The following is an 18023-nucleotide window of genomic DNA, read 5'->3' as shown; positions in this document are numbered from 1 at the left end:
GTGAAGGAATTCGAATATGAGGAATTTTCATTTGGGCTCAGGCCTGAAGACAAGACCGCCTTATACCAAGCGGCTGAGGTGAGTAGAGATCGTAAGACAGCACTGGGCCTCCCTTTGGCCTTTTCATTCTTCTTTCGTGTCCTCTTCTGAAGTCCCACCCAGCCAACCCTTCCACCCTTCCAGGGACAGAGGGCACTCAGGGCCCATCTATAGGTGAGCCTCTCACTGCCAGCTTCCCCGGCTTCCCATCCGAGGTCCTCGCTGGCTGCTTCTGCCAGTGGAAGGCACACATCTGGTTTCCCGGTGTTCCTGGGCCACCCAGGAGGCATGTGGGCGTGGAGGTAATAACATCCTTGGCTCCATGGGGAACTGCCCACTGCGTGCAGCTCCTTTAGGGGCTGTTTTCCTTGAAGTTATTCCTGCCTTCCCTTTGCTTCTGTCCACTGGGATGGAGCCCTAAGGCCACCATCAGCTGATGTCCCCCTCCCAGATCTGAGGGGCAGCTTGCGTCCACAGGACGGATGGGACAGGGAGGGCCAGGAGGGGGGTAAACGTAGCACTTCTGGCTCTGGCCCCTACTGCTGTGTGACCTCCGGCAAGCTCCCTGCCCTCTCTGGGCGGCAGCCCGTCGTCTGTGGATCTGGGGAGGACGGTGCTCACAAGCCGATTCATGGTGAGGTGAGGTGACGTGAGTGGAGAACAGGCCTGCCCGTGGCCAGCACTGGGGAACCGGGATGGTGGTTATGGCCGCCACTGTGGTTAGCTGGGAGGCCGTGAGGGGGGGTGAGGACAAGGGAGGGGAAGAGCCAGTAGCTGTGGTCTGGGGCAGGGGGCCTTCCACCACTCTGTGAGAACCCTGGGGTGGGGGCTGTGGAGAGGAGAGGGTCTAGAGGGGACAAAAAAGGCGAGGTGTTGTCACCAGGCTGCGTAGGGACAAGAAGGGGTCTGAGGAGGTTTACAGGGGCTGGAAACACCTGTCCTCCTCAGGCAACGAAGAGCCAAGATCCAGGGCCCGATGATTTACCTGCCCCACCAACGCTTCCTCCTGGGGAGGGACACCCCCAGCCTCCCCAGCGGCCCCACCGTACCCACCCCCTTGGGTCTCGCTGCAAGGCCCTGTCCTAATGAGGCTTCTGGGAGATGGTTTCCCTGCAGGGCACACTCGATCTAGGTTAATGGCTCCTCCCTGGGCCTGAGTGATGTGCGGGTGCCTGCAATGAACAAAACGTGGTTATCGGTCCCTCTGTCCTTGCCAGCTCCCAGACACTCACAATAGAATTACAGCCACGCGTCCGCCCTCCCAGAGCAAGGGCAGCCTTCCCTTAGCTGTCCTTTGGGGTGGGGCTAGGGTGTCCTGCTTAGGGCTCCTGCAGAGATCCTGTGGCCGGGCTTCCAGAATGGGCTGGGATAGAGGAGGATGAACACTGGAGTGGGGGTCCAGAGACTCAACTGTGGGTCACCATGGATCCTGGGCCGTTCACATGACTTCTTGGACTGGTTTCCTTTACCTTCCACCCCTGCCCCTCCCCCCCTCCCCAGGCAGTCTTATCTCTTTAGAACCCAGACTTACCCATGGCACTTTCCTGCCTAAAGCCTGTCAGTGGCTCCTCGCTGCCTGGGGACGAAGTCCAGACACCGTGGCTGGTGCTATAGACCTTCACATTGGGCCTGCAGCCCTCTGAGGGCTAGTGCTTCCCCACCCTTGCATTTGAGCCATGCCAGTTCCTTACCTTGGAGCCAAGGTGCCCAGTTCTTCCAGAATGTGTGGGAGGCAGCAGACTATGGCTAAGGACACAGGTTGAGGGTCAATTGCTCAGGGATCAGTCGTTCAGTATCCCTGATGTCCTTGGGTTTCTCTTCTTCCTGAGCACCCAATAGACCACATTTCCTACCCCCTTTCACCCAGGCATGGATAGGGCCAATGGGAAGGGGGCAGAAGTGACACATGCCGCTTCTACTTGGCCCAGAAAAGTCTCCCCTGTGCAGTCGCCAGCTCAGTTTCCACCCCGCAGCAACCTCAAAGGCCAATGGCCTAAACCTAGTGGTCCCAGAGGATGAACGGAGCCTGGGTCTCTGAGTCACAGCTTGGAGGCGGGTGCCTGACTCACACAGGACTATGAGGTGAGCAAGGAATCAATTTGTGCTAAGCCACAGAGATTTGGGGGTTCTTTGTTATGGCAGTTCACCTACCCTAACGTACAAAAATCTTAGAGGAGTAACTGTGGGCGGGCCATTAGCATACCACTCGGTTTTCTCATCTGTGAAATGACACAAGAATACCTACCCTGCAAAATTAGGCACTGAGATAGCGGCGGGCACTTAGTAAGGTCTCAGGAATTGAAGCCACTTGACATCATCACTAAGCCTTTGCACGTGCCATTCCTGTTGGCCTTTGCTCCCCAGCCTTCGCCACTCCGGGCCTCGCTGCTCTGGGAGGCTTTCTGAGCCCCCGTCATGATGGCTCTCATGCCTGGGCTTGGCAGCCAGCCCGAGGACACATTCTGCTGGCCTCCTTCCCCACCGCACCATTCTTGGTTGTCTCTCTGTCTGTCCGTCTCCAGACTGGGCATGCCAGCAGCCTGTGCAGAGCCTGTCACAAAGCAGGCCCACAAATGGCTTTTTTGTTTGTAAGATGGGGCTTGTCCTGCCCGTCTCTCAGGCCAGGGGCTGAGTCTGGAAGGTGAACGAGGCCCCGAGTGGCAAACTGCTTCGGAAAATGGAAAAGCCCATCCAGGACTTTTGGGGGTCAGTTCCTGGGCCCAGAGCACGCCCTGTCTCTTGCCTTGGCCCCACTCCCAGGAGCCCTAATCCCTGACGTTCCTCTGTTTGCCTTGGCTCGCTCTGTCTCTGAGACCTGAGGACAGCAGTTGCCCAGGTGGCTGGCCCCAACCAGAGCTCAGGTGAGACCTGTACCTGGGACAAGAGCCACGCCCCAGACCCTGACGGCCGCTGGCCAGAGGTGGTTGAGGACAGCTGAGTTTGACCAGAGCCCGGTCAACCATGCCAGCTGCTGGATCCTCCCTGACTTCCTCATCTCCTCTTTCCTTCCTCCCAGGTGCAGGGGGTCAGGAGTGTGGGTTTTTCTTTGGCTCAGGTAAGGTGGTGTGGCCAGCCTCCTTTGTCCCTGTGACATGGATGCGGGGGTAAGGGCCCCGAAGGCCTGCAGGGAGCCACCCACAGGAAGCATGGGGCAGGGGAGGAGGGGGTGGGAAGGCACTGAGGTGAGGAAAGCCTGGGCCCACTGGGCCCACGGAAGAACGGGAGGGGAGCTGTGCCGAGCTCGCTGGGCCAGACCTGGTGCGGCCAGAGGAGAGGCCCAGCCAGCCCCTGCCACCACTGCCTTTCAGAGAAGAAGAGCCCTGCCTCGGGCAGTGGGGCATGGGCTGGACCATGAGGGGACATCTCCCCCCCAGATTTCCTCCTCACTCCTCCACTGATGCTTTGGCCCTAGATAGTGCCGGAGCACAGGGGCAAGATGTGGGATGAGCCACCAAAGTCTTTGTCCAGAAGACATTTCCAATTTGGCACGAGGCAATGATTCCCCCCAGAGGGAGCCCCAGTTTCTCCTGGGGGGCTAATCCAGCCGAGTGAGGATGCTCCTCCTGGACCTCCCCACGGTCCCTGGCAGCTGCCCCCCGGGGACCCCTGCCCATCAGGGACCCCGACTTCGAGGCAGCCTGGGGAGTGGCCGCTTGGCTTCCTTGTCACCGGGCCCGCCTGCCCCATGAGGCAACTGCAGCCTACGGGTCACCTGTGCAGCACACACTACACACGGAGAAACTGATTTCCACCTCGTAGGTCACACAGGCACCGTGGTGGTGACGTTTGGTGGGTTTCTCAGTAGAAGTGGGACACGTGCTCTGTCTCACGGCTTCTCCCTGATGCGCCAGCTCCAGTCTGTCCCTGTGGCACTCTGGGAACGTTTACGTGGTCCTGGCCTCCTGTCCTCACTCAGCCCTGTCCCCGCTTTGCACCAAATGTCACAGCAGCAGCCTTTCCCATGTTTGCTGGGATTTTTAGGCCCCGTTTTAAATGGCACAACTGCTGTTTATGTAACTGTTCTATTGTGGTTGGGAGCTTAGGTGGCTTCTGGTTTTTCAGCTCTACAGAGAATGCTGCCCGGAACATTTTTGAGCAATAGTGCTTTCTCCTGCCCGAGGATGGCTCTCCAGGCGAGATTTCCAGAACTGGGGCTGCTGGCTCAAAGGGCTGCCACATTTTGAGTCATTGCACATCAGGGGTGAAAAGGCGCTCAGATGTCACCTGGTCCCCCCATTCTGGAGATGAGGAGACAAGCTCCAGAGAGGGGAGATGGCCTGGTTAAGGTGACCGGCACATCTGTGGTGCTGCTGGGGACTAGACCCAGAACCCTCTGCCCCTTCCTCTCCTGGAAAAGGGGACTGAGCTACTGTGGGTGCCCCTCCAAGGAGATCTAAAACGAATCTTTACTGAGATATAGTTCATACACAATTCTCCCTCTTTGTTGAGATAGACTTTATAATGTACCATACAATCCACCCGTTTAAACTACACACTTCAGTGGCTTTCAGTATATGCATGGGCTATGCAGCCATCACCACCATCAACATTAGAACATTTCCGTCACCCCCCAAAAGAAACCCTGTACCCTTTATCCATCACCTCTCAACCTTTGGCTCTGCTTCCTACCCCCAGTTCCTGGCAACCACCGGTCGCTTTTCCGTCTCTATGGATGTTCCCATTCTAGGGATTTCATGTAGATGGAATCGTACAATATGTGGCCTTTTATGACCGGCGTCTTTCACTTAGCGTAGCGTTTTCAGGGTTCCTCCTGTTGTCGGATGTATCCGTGCTTCATTTCTCTTTATGGCCAAATGATCCTTGCTGGCAGAAATATACAATTTGTTTATCGGCCCATCAGTGGATGAACATTTGGGTTGTTTCAACCGTTTGGTGGCTTGGAGCCTGCCTGGCCCTTGGGGGAGGGCTTCCGCTCCCCAGTGCTGGCCCACTTCCCTCTCCGCTCACGAAGCTCCACCTCCAATGAACCTTTCCCTCGCAGCCTGCAGGGAAGTGCTAGAAAGCCAGCCGCCCTCCTGGGTCCATTTCCCTGGAGTGTGGGTGGAGGGCAGGGGGCGGAAGTGCCTCCGGGAAAGGTACAGGACCAGTCCGGGACTCACCTGGAGGACCTCAGGCCAGTGATCTGGGGGCGGCTGCCCCATAACATGCAGGATCCAGCACCCAGTATGGATTAATTTGTCCATCCGTTCACTCATTCACTCACTCACTCATTCATTCATTTCCCGGGATGAACATGCCCTGATACCAGGCCCTGTGCCGGAATGAGGCCCTCCAAGAGCCATGGTCCGGTGGGGACAGAGGCCAGTGCCAAACCCTGGTGACACTGGGTGATGCCGCTGGAACCCAGGGTGGCATGCACCCTGGCCATGGCCCAGACAGGAGGGAGACCAAACCACAGGAGGGAAAGAGGATATTGGTCTCTCCTTGGGTATTTATATAGTCACAATGAATAATCTGACTTCATTGTAAGATTAAAAAAAAAAAAACAATCCCATTTACAATGGTATCAAAGAACAGAACGCTGACGAACAAATGTAACAAAAGAAGTGAAAAACATACTCTGGAAACCACAGAACACTGTTGAAAGAAAGCAAAGCAGATCTAAAGAAATGAAAATAGATGTCCATAGATCAGAAGACTTGATACGGTTAATATGGCGATATTCCCCCAACTGAACTACAGACTCAATGTAATCTCTATCAAAATTCCAGCTGGCTTCTCAAAAGAATGGAAAAGTTGACCCTGCTATTCAAACGGAAATGTAAGGAACCCAGAATAGCCAACACAATATTGGAAGAGAACAAAGATAGAGAATTTTTGACTTCAAAACTTACTACCAAGTTACTTTAGCTAAAGACTGTGTGGAACTGGCACAAGGTTACATTCCCATCAATGGAGCAGAACTCAGAATCTAGAAATAAACCCTCGCATTTACATCCAAATTACTTTTTTTCAATTTATTTATTTGTGTGTGTGTGTGTGTGTGTGTGTGTATGTGAAAGAGAGAGAGAGGCTGAGAGAGAGAGAATCCCAAGCAGGCTCCACACTGCCTGATGCAGGGCTTGATCCCACGAACTGTGAGATCGTGACCTGAGCCAAAACCAAGTCAACTGGTTGAGTCAACTGACTGAGTCACCCAGGCGCTCCTACATCCAATTGATTTTTGACCACTCCACCAAATGGTGTTGGGACACTGGATGGCCGCAGGCAAAGAAAGAATTTTGATCTCTGTGTCACAGCATATACAAAAATTAATTCAAAATGGAGCAAAGATTTAAATGGAAGAGATCAACGACAAAACTGTTACAAGAAAACAGACATGATCTCACGGCATGGGACTGGGCAGTGGCTTCTTAGATGTGACACCGAGAGTACAAGCAACCAAAGGAAAAAAAAAAAAACGGATAAACTGGACTTTTTCGAAAAAACAAAACAAAACAAAAAACCCCCATGCTTCCAAGAACACCATCAGGAAAGTGAAAAGATGACCCGGGAACCCAGGGAGAGGTGGCCACCCAGGCGCCCCCTCGGTGATAACGGCGGCCTCAGTGGGAAACCTGATTAGGGACCGGATGTACACAGTTCATTAGCTCCGCCCATAGTCAGGCTCAGACGCAGCGCAGGTAACTGTGCAGAGGGCGTTTCCCCCCAGGGTCCTCAGCGGCCACGCTCTGCGGTGTGGGAAGTGACGTCCTCAACAACGTCCACACCTGCCAGGCGGCATCCTCCGGGTGTCAGGAGCACCTCCCCGCCCTTGGGATCTAGACGAGATGGCCAAGAACCCCAAACTCCGTGCTCCGGGGCGGGGGGGCCTGAAGCCCTCTAGGAGGAGGTCTGTTACCACCGGGGCTCTATTCTTCCCCGTTTGACCCCCACACTGGTGTCTGCTCCATACCACTGCTCCCCTCCTCGGGCCCCTCAGAAGCCCCCTCATATGAAGCATTGTGGGAAGAGAGCAGATGCCTGGGAGCAGCTGGTAGTTCTGAGGAGGGGGGAGGGGGGGGGTCTCACCATATCCCGCAGAGCGAGTAGCTCTAAGGTGACATTTTAGACAGCTCCGAATCTGCCCATGGGACTCCTCACTTGGCCTCCCCCCCCCCCCCCGCCCCCGCCACGGCAGCTCCTTCCTTCCTCCTCCCTCCTTCCTCACCTTCTCTTTGGAGACACGTGTCCCCTGCACCCTAAGCTTGCCTTCTTTCAAACATCAGCTCCTGCCTTGTCAGGAAGCAAAGACTTTTCCAAACGAGCACGTCCTCTCTCGTCTCATCATGCCAGCTAGTGGAGCGGGGACAGTCCTGTGGCTCGGGAACAATCCGACAGCACCTAGGATACGAAGTATGCGTAACTCTGTGGCGTCCCACAGGAAGCTCCCACGCAGGTCTACAGGAGCCTTCACGAGGATGGTTCTCGAAGTGTTGTTTATGGCAGGGTAGTGTAGGATTAAATCAGCGGTCCAGCGTCAGGAGGACAGATAGGTGTGAGCCACGTGGCCGTCAGGAGCCACGAGCAAGGTGACACATCATCCCCGGGAGATTCTAAGAATATGGTGCTGAGTAAAGAGGTATGTGATGGGCAGGGGCTATACCGTGAAAACACTTCTGTGAACTGAGAGCACCGGCATCCATGAATCATACTAGATAGTTCTAAGGATACCTGGGTATTGAAGGACATCCATGGGAGGCTAGAGGGCGCAGGGGGGGAGGAAGGACACTGAAATAAGTCTGCCCGGGGCACCTCACAGGGCCTGAGTGGAGGCCTGTGCCTTGGCTCACACGCCTGGGAAGAAAGAGGCAAGAGTGGGGAAGGGCATCGTGGCTGGAGGGAGAGGGTGAACCGCCCCAGGGGGTGTGAAGCAGTTGCGAGGGGTGGGGCTTGTGTGCAGCCCTGGGAGAGAGCAGGGACGGGAGGGCCAGGGAGGCATGGCCTTCCGCGTGCCTCTCTGCCGAGGTCGGAGTAGGAGGCTGAGCCAGCCAGAATTCTTGGGCCACCTCTGGCTGAGTGCAGAAGGCGGCTGTCCCCAGTGGAGGGGTGGGAGTCTTGGGCCCTGGAAACGAGCCAAGGGATGTGGATGCTCAGAAATGTGCGGACGTGAGCAGCTCTGCAGTTCCTGGCCTGAGGCTGGCCAGCCCTGAGCCAGGCCTGTATTCTGCCTCTCTGGTATCCACCACCCTGGAGGCCAATGGCTCCGCACCAGGCTTGAGCGGGAGGGACCCCTAGGGCAGAAGTTCACTGTGCGTTGACTCCAGGATGTGGAGGCCCTGCCAGGGCTGGGGGAAGAGGCGGGAGGGGCGGGCTTCCTACTCGCGTAGACACAGCCCAGGAGCTGGCCCACGGGTGGGTAAGAAGGAGGGCAGTCGTGCACGGGGCGCTGAGAAGCTGGAGACGTGGGTCCCCGCCTCTGCCTGTCCTTTACCAGTGGCGTGACCTTGGGCAGGCTGCTTCCCTCCTCTCCAGGGATGTTGTGAGGTCAGGTACACTCCTGGAGGTGGAGGAACTTTGTAGCTGTCAGGTGCCGCTCGAGTGGGAGGTGGAGTGAAGGGCTGGCCTTGCAGCCCAATTCAGCGACTTCAGCGGGGCAAACGGAGTGTTCCCGGGGGGCAGGCAAGCATCTGGGCTGCAGGCTGGGTCCTTCTCTTTTGCCTGCCCTCCCAAACTAGCACCTGTGCTGGGGCATGTGCGAGCCTGGGACCGGATCCCTGCCCTGGCCAGGACACAGGGGTGGAGCCCGCAGAGGCTTCAGCTGGAAAGTACTATCCTCATGAAAAGGGTTATCACAATGGCAAGATGGGCCTGATATTTTTGAGAAGCAAATCATCTGCGAGAGAGCAGCCGGTCTCTTTGCATACGGCGGGCGCCCCGTGGGAGTGCGGCTCACCGGAACTGCCTGCTTGTAGCCCTGAGTATGTCGTGGGAGCCACACTGGACAGCTGGCCAACGCTCTTTCCATGTGGCTCTGGCGGATGCACTCAGACCCAGAGACGCAGGCCAGGCCCATCTGCTTGAGTTACTCGCAAGCGCGCTAGGTCAGTGCCCCCTCCCCTGCAGCTAGACCCTTGCCAAGGTCATAGGTGCTCAGTAATAGTCCTGGCCAGCATTCCAGGTCTCAGAGCCCTGGGCAGCTGCCCAAGGCTGGAGGTTTCTGCCCTCGTGGTCCCCTCCCAGAAAGCATGCTTCTTTGGAACCCTGGTTATGAAGCAGCCCAGTTGGCAGTCCTGTGAGGGGCAGGTGATGCCAAGAGAGAGCATAGAGGCCCTTCCAGGTGCCCCCTCCCAAGGGTACTTTGGTGGGGGGGTGGGTACACTCCGGTCTGACCTCACCTTTCCCGTGCAGGGGTTGCATCCACGGCACTGTCACATGGCCATCCGGGCTCTGCTTACATCCTTCTGAGGACAAGGAGCTCACTGCTTTGTGGGCAGCTGGGCTGGGTATTTTCAGGCGGATAGGGAGGATGGAATACAATATCTTTAAGTGCTGGGCACCATGCAGGGCCCACGGAGGTGCCCAGGTAATTTGTGCCCTCCTTGCTCCCAACTGTTGGGTGGTCTTTGTTAGCAAGTGCTTCCTGGGGCACCTGGGGGGCTCTGTTGGTTGAATGTCGGGCTCTTGGTTTCAGCTCAGGTCATGATCTCATGGTACATGGGTTCGAGCCCTGTGTCAGCACTGACAGCATGGAGCCTGCTCGGGATTCTCTCTTTTTCTCCTGCTCTCTCTCTGCGCCTCCCCCGCTCACGCGCATGCATTCTCTCTCTCTCAAGATAAATGGATAAACTTTGAAAAAAAGAAAAAGAAAGTGCTTCCTGTGGTGACCAGTCACTCCCAGCCATTGGAAACGTCCTTAGGCTGCCATCTGGAGTGGTGCAGAGCAAGTCTCGTCCTGTGTCCTTCAAAGTGTCTAAAGAAAAGCATCATGTCATCCCCCAACCTCTTCTCTCGTAGTCCTCTCACCCTTCCCAGACTTCACACATCCTGATGGAATCCTCAGAGTAAAGCAAATCACTATTGGCCATGGTCTACTGTGCCTCTCCCCACAGGAGAACAGGGCATCCGCGTCCAGCTGAACCAAGGAGGAGCCATGTTCCTTGTTTAGGCCAATGATCTGTGAGCAGAAATGTCACATGTCCCTTTCAGGCCAAAGCTGTAAGAGCCAGTCTGTGGTTTGCTCTGTCTCTTTTCCCTCTGTCACCAGATAGAATTTCCCAGATAAAGGCTACTTTGTTAGCTTGGGTTCCAGAGCTAAGATGACATGGGTCAGAGCCACCACAAATGTGGACCATGAGCGAGAAGCCATTGAGATTTGGGGATCTTTTGTTACTGCAGTGAAATGCAGCATATCCTGATCGATACACAGCCATTTGCTAATGTCTCTCCCAACAGGATCTCCAGCATCAAGGGGATGTGAGCAGTATGGATGCTCTCTATGAGCAGGGATTGTGGAACCATCTATTAATTCAGCATCTTTTACAGGAGCAGCACATGTGCTCGTAACAAACTTATGAGCTGAACGTGAATATGAATGTAAACAGCTGGCGAACCGAGACGTGCTCACTCCTCGCTCAAGCAGAGAAGCACCTCTAGCTGAAGAGACCATTGTCCTTCACTGGCATTCGATTCACCCTACTGATTCTCGGCCATCTCCCTATCCTGGTGGGTTAATTTTTTGAACATCTTACTATGAAATTTTCAAACCTGTAGAAACGTTGAATGAATCAGATGGTAAACACCTGTGTACTCACCACCTTGATTCTGTAATTTATATTTTAGTGTCCTGTACCACATATCTACCCACCTGGATATCCATCGTACCTTTTGGTAACTTCCAAAGTAAGTTGCAGACATCAGTACTCTTCTCCTGCCGCTCCCCCCAATATTCCAGCGGGCATACATTGACTAGAGATCAATATCGATTTACGTGTTTTTGATATATACAACGAAATGTACGAGTCCCAGGTTTTGACCAACACGAACACCTGCGTAGTCCCAATCGCTCTCAAGATAGAGAACATTACCGTCACCCCAGAAAGCTCTTTCAAGCCTTTCCCTGGTAACATCCATCTCAACCCTCTAGAGGCAAGCACTGTTTCGATGGGTTTTGCCTATTCTAGAAACTCAGATAAGTGGACTCTTACAGTGTCAGACTTTTTTTTTTTATCAGCAACACGTTCTTGAGAGTCACTGACCTTGCTGCGTATGTCTGTGGCTTGTTCCTTTTTGTTGCGGGGTAGTGTTCTGTTGTATGACTATGCCACACTGTGTTTAGGTTCCATCCTACTGATGGACAGCTAGGCCATTTACAATCGTTGGCTGTTATGAACAAACCTGCTAAGAACGTTTGTGTTTGAGCCTTTGTGTGGACATATGTCTTCATTTCTCTTGGGTAAATATTTAATACTGGAATCGCTGGCTCATATGTAGATGTATATTTAATTTTATAAGACACTGACAGATTTTTTTCCCCCAAAGTGCCTGTATTCTCTTCACTCCCACCAGCAATGTCTAAGAGTACACCCACTGCTCCACAGTCCTGGGTTAATTCTGAATCTAGATCCTCCTTCAATGAGCTCGCCATCCTTTCTAGCCGGTGTGACCTCGGCGTTGGTTAATAGATATACTGTGGTCCATCCAACTCATTGTCAAGCTCTTGGGCTAGGATAGAGTCCCATGGCTAAGTCTCAGAGGCCCAGTCTGTGAATAATCAGTTGCTTCTTCATCTGTGTAAATGCACCACCGAGCTATAACCTGTGCCCATCACCGCCGAGGGGACCGTGAGACAGTTTGTCAAATCGAGAAATGCTATGCTTCTAACATCTTCTTCCTAATGCCAGTCAGGTACCAAAGAGGGGCAGGGGTTTGGGTTGGCATGGCCAGCGGCGGGGCCCTGCATAGCGGCGACTATTGCTGCCTTCCAGAAGAGCCTGCAGACGCCATTTCCCGGTGCTCGTGAATCAAGCCATTGAATAATTTGCGAATCTTGCTGGAGATAAAATTCAAGCTTAACCATATGCGGGTCTTTTAATCTCTTCTTTGAAAATGGGTGCAAAATCCCCTCGTGCCTCCCTGATTTTTCAAAGGTCACGTAGTCAAGACAGTGAGTGCTTGGCCGGGTCTGCAGGTTTCTGTAGTTCCTACCTGGGGAGGGGAGGGAAAGGAAGGAGGCAGACAATGGACATTACTGAATACCTGTTTGTGAGCTGGGTGTATGTCGTCCACGAGCCATCTCCTCTCAGGTGTCACCATTCTCCTTTCAGATGAGGAAACTGGGTCCCACGGAGGCTAAATAACTGCCCGAGGTCACAGGGGGGATAAACGGCAGAGCTGGTATCTGAACAAGATTTGCATGGGTTCAGAGCTTCCTCCTACAGACTCAGAAGAGCCCTTTGGTGGCCTTGAGCATTGGTTGTGAACCTCAGACCTGTGTTGTTTTGGGGGGAGGCTGTTCCAGTGGAGTCGTAGGAAAGCTTTCCCACCACTGAGAGCAGTGTTTGGGCCAGCCCACACTTGACGGAGGTCAGCAGAGGACATGGGCCTTGGAAGTGAGCATTCTCTTCGTTACTGGTACACCTGATGCAGTGCCCTGGCCTGTCCTCACTGGAGGCCAGATAGGTGGAAAGCAAATGGCCAAGCTCAGTCAATAAGTGGGCGACCAGGATCTAAATCCAGGCCTCTCTACTCCAAAGAGTGGAGGGTGAACTCACCCTGCTCATGCCTTCTGCCCACGATGTGAGCCCATTAGAGTTATGGCAGGCCCGGGTGTCTGATACTGGGGTCCGCTGTGAGCCCAACGGGCTTGCCCGAAGGATCTATTTCAGCATGCTCCAGGGAAGGGGTGGGGATGATGACCTGGTCCTGGCAGATGAGATTATTCACCGGATTTCAAGGCTGTCAGTCACCACCACCCTGCAAATCAGGGAGCATCTCGAGGCACCATTTACTTCTAAATTTGTGAGGGGGGGGTGGGATTTGGGAGGGCAGGCCTGAACCGTGACAATAATTAATGTTGGGAAAGCGACTGCGCATCCAGAAAGACAGCCTCTCAAGTGCCCCAGAGGGCAAGCAGCCCTTGAAGGTAGCAGGGCCAGGGGACTGGGACAGGGAGAAAGAATGTGTGCAGGCATTTCAGATGTTTGCAGGGTTTGGCCAGATTGCCTGTGAAGATGAAGGATTATGGCATTCTTGCCCAAAGCCTGGCATGCAGCAGGCACTAAATAAGACACTTAAGGTCAAAATTGTACACGTCGTAAACAGAGCCATTTTCTGTGGGCTGTTAATATTTCTTGGAAGGAAAGGTATAGCAGAGGGACCCAGAGGGTTCCCTGGTCCAACAATGATGCCTTTGTGATATTAGCTGTTAGCTGAGCCACTGGCCCTGGGAAACTGGGTTTAGAGGGTTTCATTCAAGTGGCTAGGGATGAAAACGCAGGGCTGTTTGGAGTCTGGATGGAACCAGAGGACAAGTTGTGCATGTGTCTTGGAGCATGAATAGGGCAAAAGTACAGAGCGCACAGGCAGCCCGTCCCTAGGGCTTTGGGGGTGGGGTGGGGTGTCCTATAGGCTCCTTCAGTCTGGAGGGCCCCCAAGCCTTGCTGGGGTTGCTCGAGCTTCCCTCCACTCTGAGAGAAGGAGTGGACACAGGGACTGAACAGGGCCAGGGAGACCTGAACCCTAGGGTCCAGCTCTGTGCGGTGCCTCATGGCCCACGTGAAGCGGGGTTGACAAGGAGCCTGATCACGTGACCAGGAGCCCCATGGCAGAGTCGTGCGGGGAAGGGCACTGGGCTGGGGAGCTGGGGTTCCAGTTAGGGCTTCATTATGTCTTCTGAGCGTTCACAGACCCTTCTAGTCCTTTGTGCCCTCAGCTGTGAAACAGGGACGATGATGCCAATCCCTGACCTGACCAATTCACAGAGCTGATGGGAGGCTAGAAGGAGATAATAGGCACAGCTCTGGTAGGGTATGGAAGGTTGTGAAAGACCATTGTTCCTGCCATAGCAACAAGGATCAGGGAACTCAAAGGCAGATTGAAATAAATTATCCAAACTGAAGAGCACAGCAGACAAAAATTTTTAAATGTTTCCTTTAAAGCCATAGGATAGCTGTGGACACACACACACACACACACACACACACACAGTCCAAGTGAACTAAATTACAGAGAGGGCAAAGCCTTTCAGGAGAGAAGAGATTGGCAGTTGCTTTCATACTGCCTGGGGGGGTGGGGGTGGGGGGGCGGGTTGCCTAAACTGGGTAATGGAGGAGCAGGCCTGACAGGTGGAGGGACTTTCCTGGGAAAGGAGACAATGTCCAAACTTTCAACAACCAGGTGAACTTGTCTGGTATATTAGAGTCTAGAGGAGCCCCCAAAGATAGAGCTATCCTCTGCGAGCTGGCCTGCCAGTTTTTCTCCAGGGAGCTTTGGCCGAAAAAGCATCAGCCGGGGCCAGGTCTGGAAAGTATGAGATACATGATAGATTAGATAGATAGATAAGCAGATAGAAACATAGATAGAGGGGCACCTTGGTGGCCCAGTCGGTTAAGCAGTCGACTCTTGATTTCAGCTCAGGTTGTGATCTCTTGGTTCGTGAGTTTAAGCCCCATGTTGGGCTCTGTGCTGAGAGCATGGAGCCTGCTTGGTGTTCTCTTTCTCTCTCTCTCTCTCTCTCTCTCTGTCCCACCCCTGCTCGTGCTCTCTCTCTCTCAAAATAAATAAATAAACATTAAAAAAAAAAGAAACATAGGTACACACACACACACACACACACAGAGATATCTCACGGTGCTTAGATCCAAAGCCCTGATGGAGGGGGATGGGACCTGAACTCACCCTTGAAATATTAAAACCTCAGTGACCTGAAACTAACCCAGCTGCCATCTTGCTCTACTCTTGATAAAGACCAATGAGATAAACCCCTCAGGCTAGCAACCTGACAGGAAATCCGAAGAGAACATCAATGAAAACAAGAGTGGGTTCTTTGAAAAGATCAATACAATTGCTAAGCCTTTAGCCAATCAAACTAAGAAAAAAAGAAAGAGGGCACAAATTACTAATATCAGAAATGAAGGAGGGTTCATCACTCCAGCTCCTTTATTAAAATGATAATAAGGCAATATTATGAGCTGATCTATGCCCACAAACTTGATAATCTACGCAAAACGGACCAATTCCTTGAAAGATACAACCTGCCAACTCATGCACGGGGAAATAGACAATCTGAATAGGCCTATATCTATTAAAGAAATCGAGTCAATAACTAATAACCTTCTAAAACAGAAAGCACCAGGCCCAGATGGGTTCACTGGTGAATTCTACCCAGCATTTAAGGAAGAATTTATACTAATTTTCTACAATCGCTTGCGGAGGATAGAAGCAGAGGGAATACTTCCTGACTCATTTTGTGAAGCCAACATCACCCTAACACCAAAATCAGAAAAAGAAAACTATGGACCAATATCTTTCACGAACATAGATGCAAATAAAAGCTTGGAGAATCATTGCTAGGAGACTTATACTACAAGAAATATTAAAGGAAGTTCTTCGGGCCAAGGGAAAGAAGCCCAGACTACCAGAAAGAAATGGAGACTCTAGAAATTGTAAACATGTGGACAAATATAACAGATCAGTCCCCCCCCCCCGTTTTTAAAAAGGCTTTTGACCATTTAAAGCAAAAATAATAAGAATGCAGAAGTAAAATATACGGTAACACTAGCACAAAGGACTGAGAGGGGTAAATAAATTACACCATTGCAAGACTCATTTATTATCCTGATGTAAGTGATGGCTGCAGGAGTGTACCCATTTCAGAGATTCATTGAGCTGTATACTTAAGATTTGCACACTACATTGTATGTTAATTATGCTGTACCGCAGTAAAGTACTGTTAGCATGAAAAGAGAGAAATAATGGATATATGGAGCTCTGTAAGCTGTGGAAAACTCACAAATAGAACAGATGTTTATGTTTGTCAGGGAGGGAGTCAGGTCCTGCTCCCCGGAAGAGGCTGTTACAGGCTGAAGGTAGAGATGGGCTGAGAGGTTCAGTCTGCTTCCTGCTGTGCTGACAACGCAGGAATTTCCCTCTGTGATTGACTCCTGCTGGAGCCCATCTTCCTGCCTTCATGGGAGCCCCAACAGGACTTGGCCCATGAGATGAAAGGTCCTGAAGTCTGCCTTCCTGTTCTGGGACCTGGGGTGGGGTTGTGGGGTGGGGGTGGGGAAGCTGGGGAGCTGGCAGACTGCTCACACCCTTTCTGGGACCCTCTCCTTGTGGTGGGGAAAACTAGAATGTCAGCCTGGAGGGGACTTCTGATTCAGTCAATTCACTGCTGCTGTTTTGCAGAGATAGGACGTGGGGCCTAGAGAGAATAAATCTGAGAAATTGGACTTGAAAGCAGACCTCCTCTTTGCACTAGAACAGCTGCCTGGGGCCCATTTAAGCTTGCCTTCCCTGAACAAAGCCAGAGAATCCAGTTATCCCTTTCTCTGCCCTTTAAAAAAAAAAAAATTCCCCTTCCACCAATGCCCATGCTTTGTTCGCTCTGGGGAAAGCAGCTGAGAAAACTAGTTCATACTAAGGTGTGAGTGACTGATACCCATTTAAAGCCTTCCTAAAAAGGGCATGCAGATTAACCACCTCCAGGAAACTGTCTTAATGATGTGATCCCATCCAGCATGGCAGGTTGAGGAGAAATATCTGGGGTCAGGGGCAGGTAAAGGAGGTGAGAAAAGAGTTGTCAGTCTGCGGGCAGCATGGTGTAGGAGAGACAGCAAGGTTCTGTCTCCAAGTCGCTGGCTCATCTCGGGCACATTATATGACCTCCCTGGGCCTGTTTCTTCCTCTGTGAAATGAAGGCTGGACGAGAGAACAGCTCAGAAGCCCTTCACCTCTGACATCCTGGCCCTTTTCACTTACACCCTTCTAGCACTCACTTTACAAGAGTGGTTTTGCTACTATCTTTGGCTCTTATCACTTTGGAAGGAGATTAGAGCCTTGGGTGTGGGGGGTCTCCAGAAGGAAGGTCGCTCGGCGGGATGGACTCTGAGTTTCCCCCTTCCCCCAGGCTGCCTCTTGAAAGGGGCTGGAGGGGCCTTCTTTGCACACCAGAACCCCGACTGTTTCCCTGGGAAACAGCAGCAGTGCTCTCCCCGGATGGGAGTGGGGGTGGGGAGACAGCCCCACTCAGGGGCCCCAGAGGGAGGTAGGGGACCACCGCCAGAGGGGCTGTTCTCTCTCAGCTTCTCCCCAACATGGGGCCTCACAGCCACCTCCAACGTCTTCACCAATTCCCAAATTCCCCTCCCCTGCCGCACCTCTGGGCCTTTGCCCGGGAGCCCCCTCCACCTCGGCTCACGCTGCTTCTATCACTGAAGTGGCTCCCCGTGGCTCCCCATGGCAGGGTGCGGTTCACCATTGAGGATGGACGGCCATTTCCAGCTTCACTGGGGGGTTCCCTTGCTCCCGGCAACCCCCCCCCCCCGTGGGGAGGACCATGTCTCGTCCCTCTTGTCCACCCACTCCCCAATGCACAGTGTCTGCTTCCAGTCAGGGTCCAGGTCATGCGTTCTGATCACCTCAGTGGGATGGCCCAGCACAGTGTCGCTGAGTCCCCTTGGGAGACTGAGGAAGGGACAGGCTGAGAAGCCACAGAGGCAGAAGATTCTGGTTTCAAATCCCAGCTCGTAACATAGGAGCAGGTGAACTGGGGCACTTGGCCTCATGCCTCTGAGCCTCACCATAAAATGGGGGACTAGCGGGGGGCCTTTGCAGACCACGCTGAGTGAAAGTAAGCGAGACAGTGTATATGGAGCAAAGTGCTCGGTTAATGACAGTTTATATTCCTATTACCATCTGGCAGACCCCGGCCGGGCCACTCAGCATCCTGTTTCCTTGCTTTCAGGATTCAAAACTGTTTGTTTCCAAAATAAAGAGAGCAAAGCCCGTCAAATGGCAGTAGTTATGTAATAATAAAAGGA

The sequence above is a fragment of the Prionailurus bengalensis genome, chromosome A3 (genome assembly GCF_016509475.1).
Source record: "Prionailurus bengalensis isolate Pbe53 chromosome A3, Fcat_Pben_1.1_paternal_pri, whole genome shotgun sequence".
Taxonomy (NCBI): domain Eukaryota; kingdom Metazoa; phylum Chordata; class Mammalia; order Carnivora; family Felidae; genus Prionailurus; species Prionailurus bengalensis.
Note: the sequence above shows the minus strand (reverse complement) of the source record.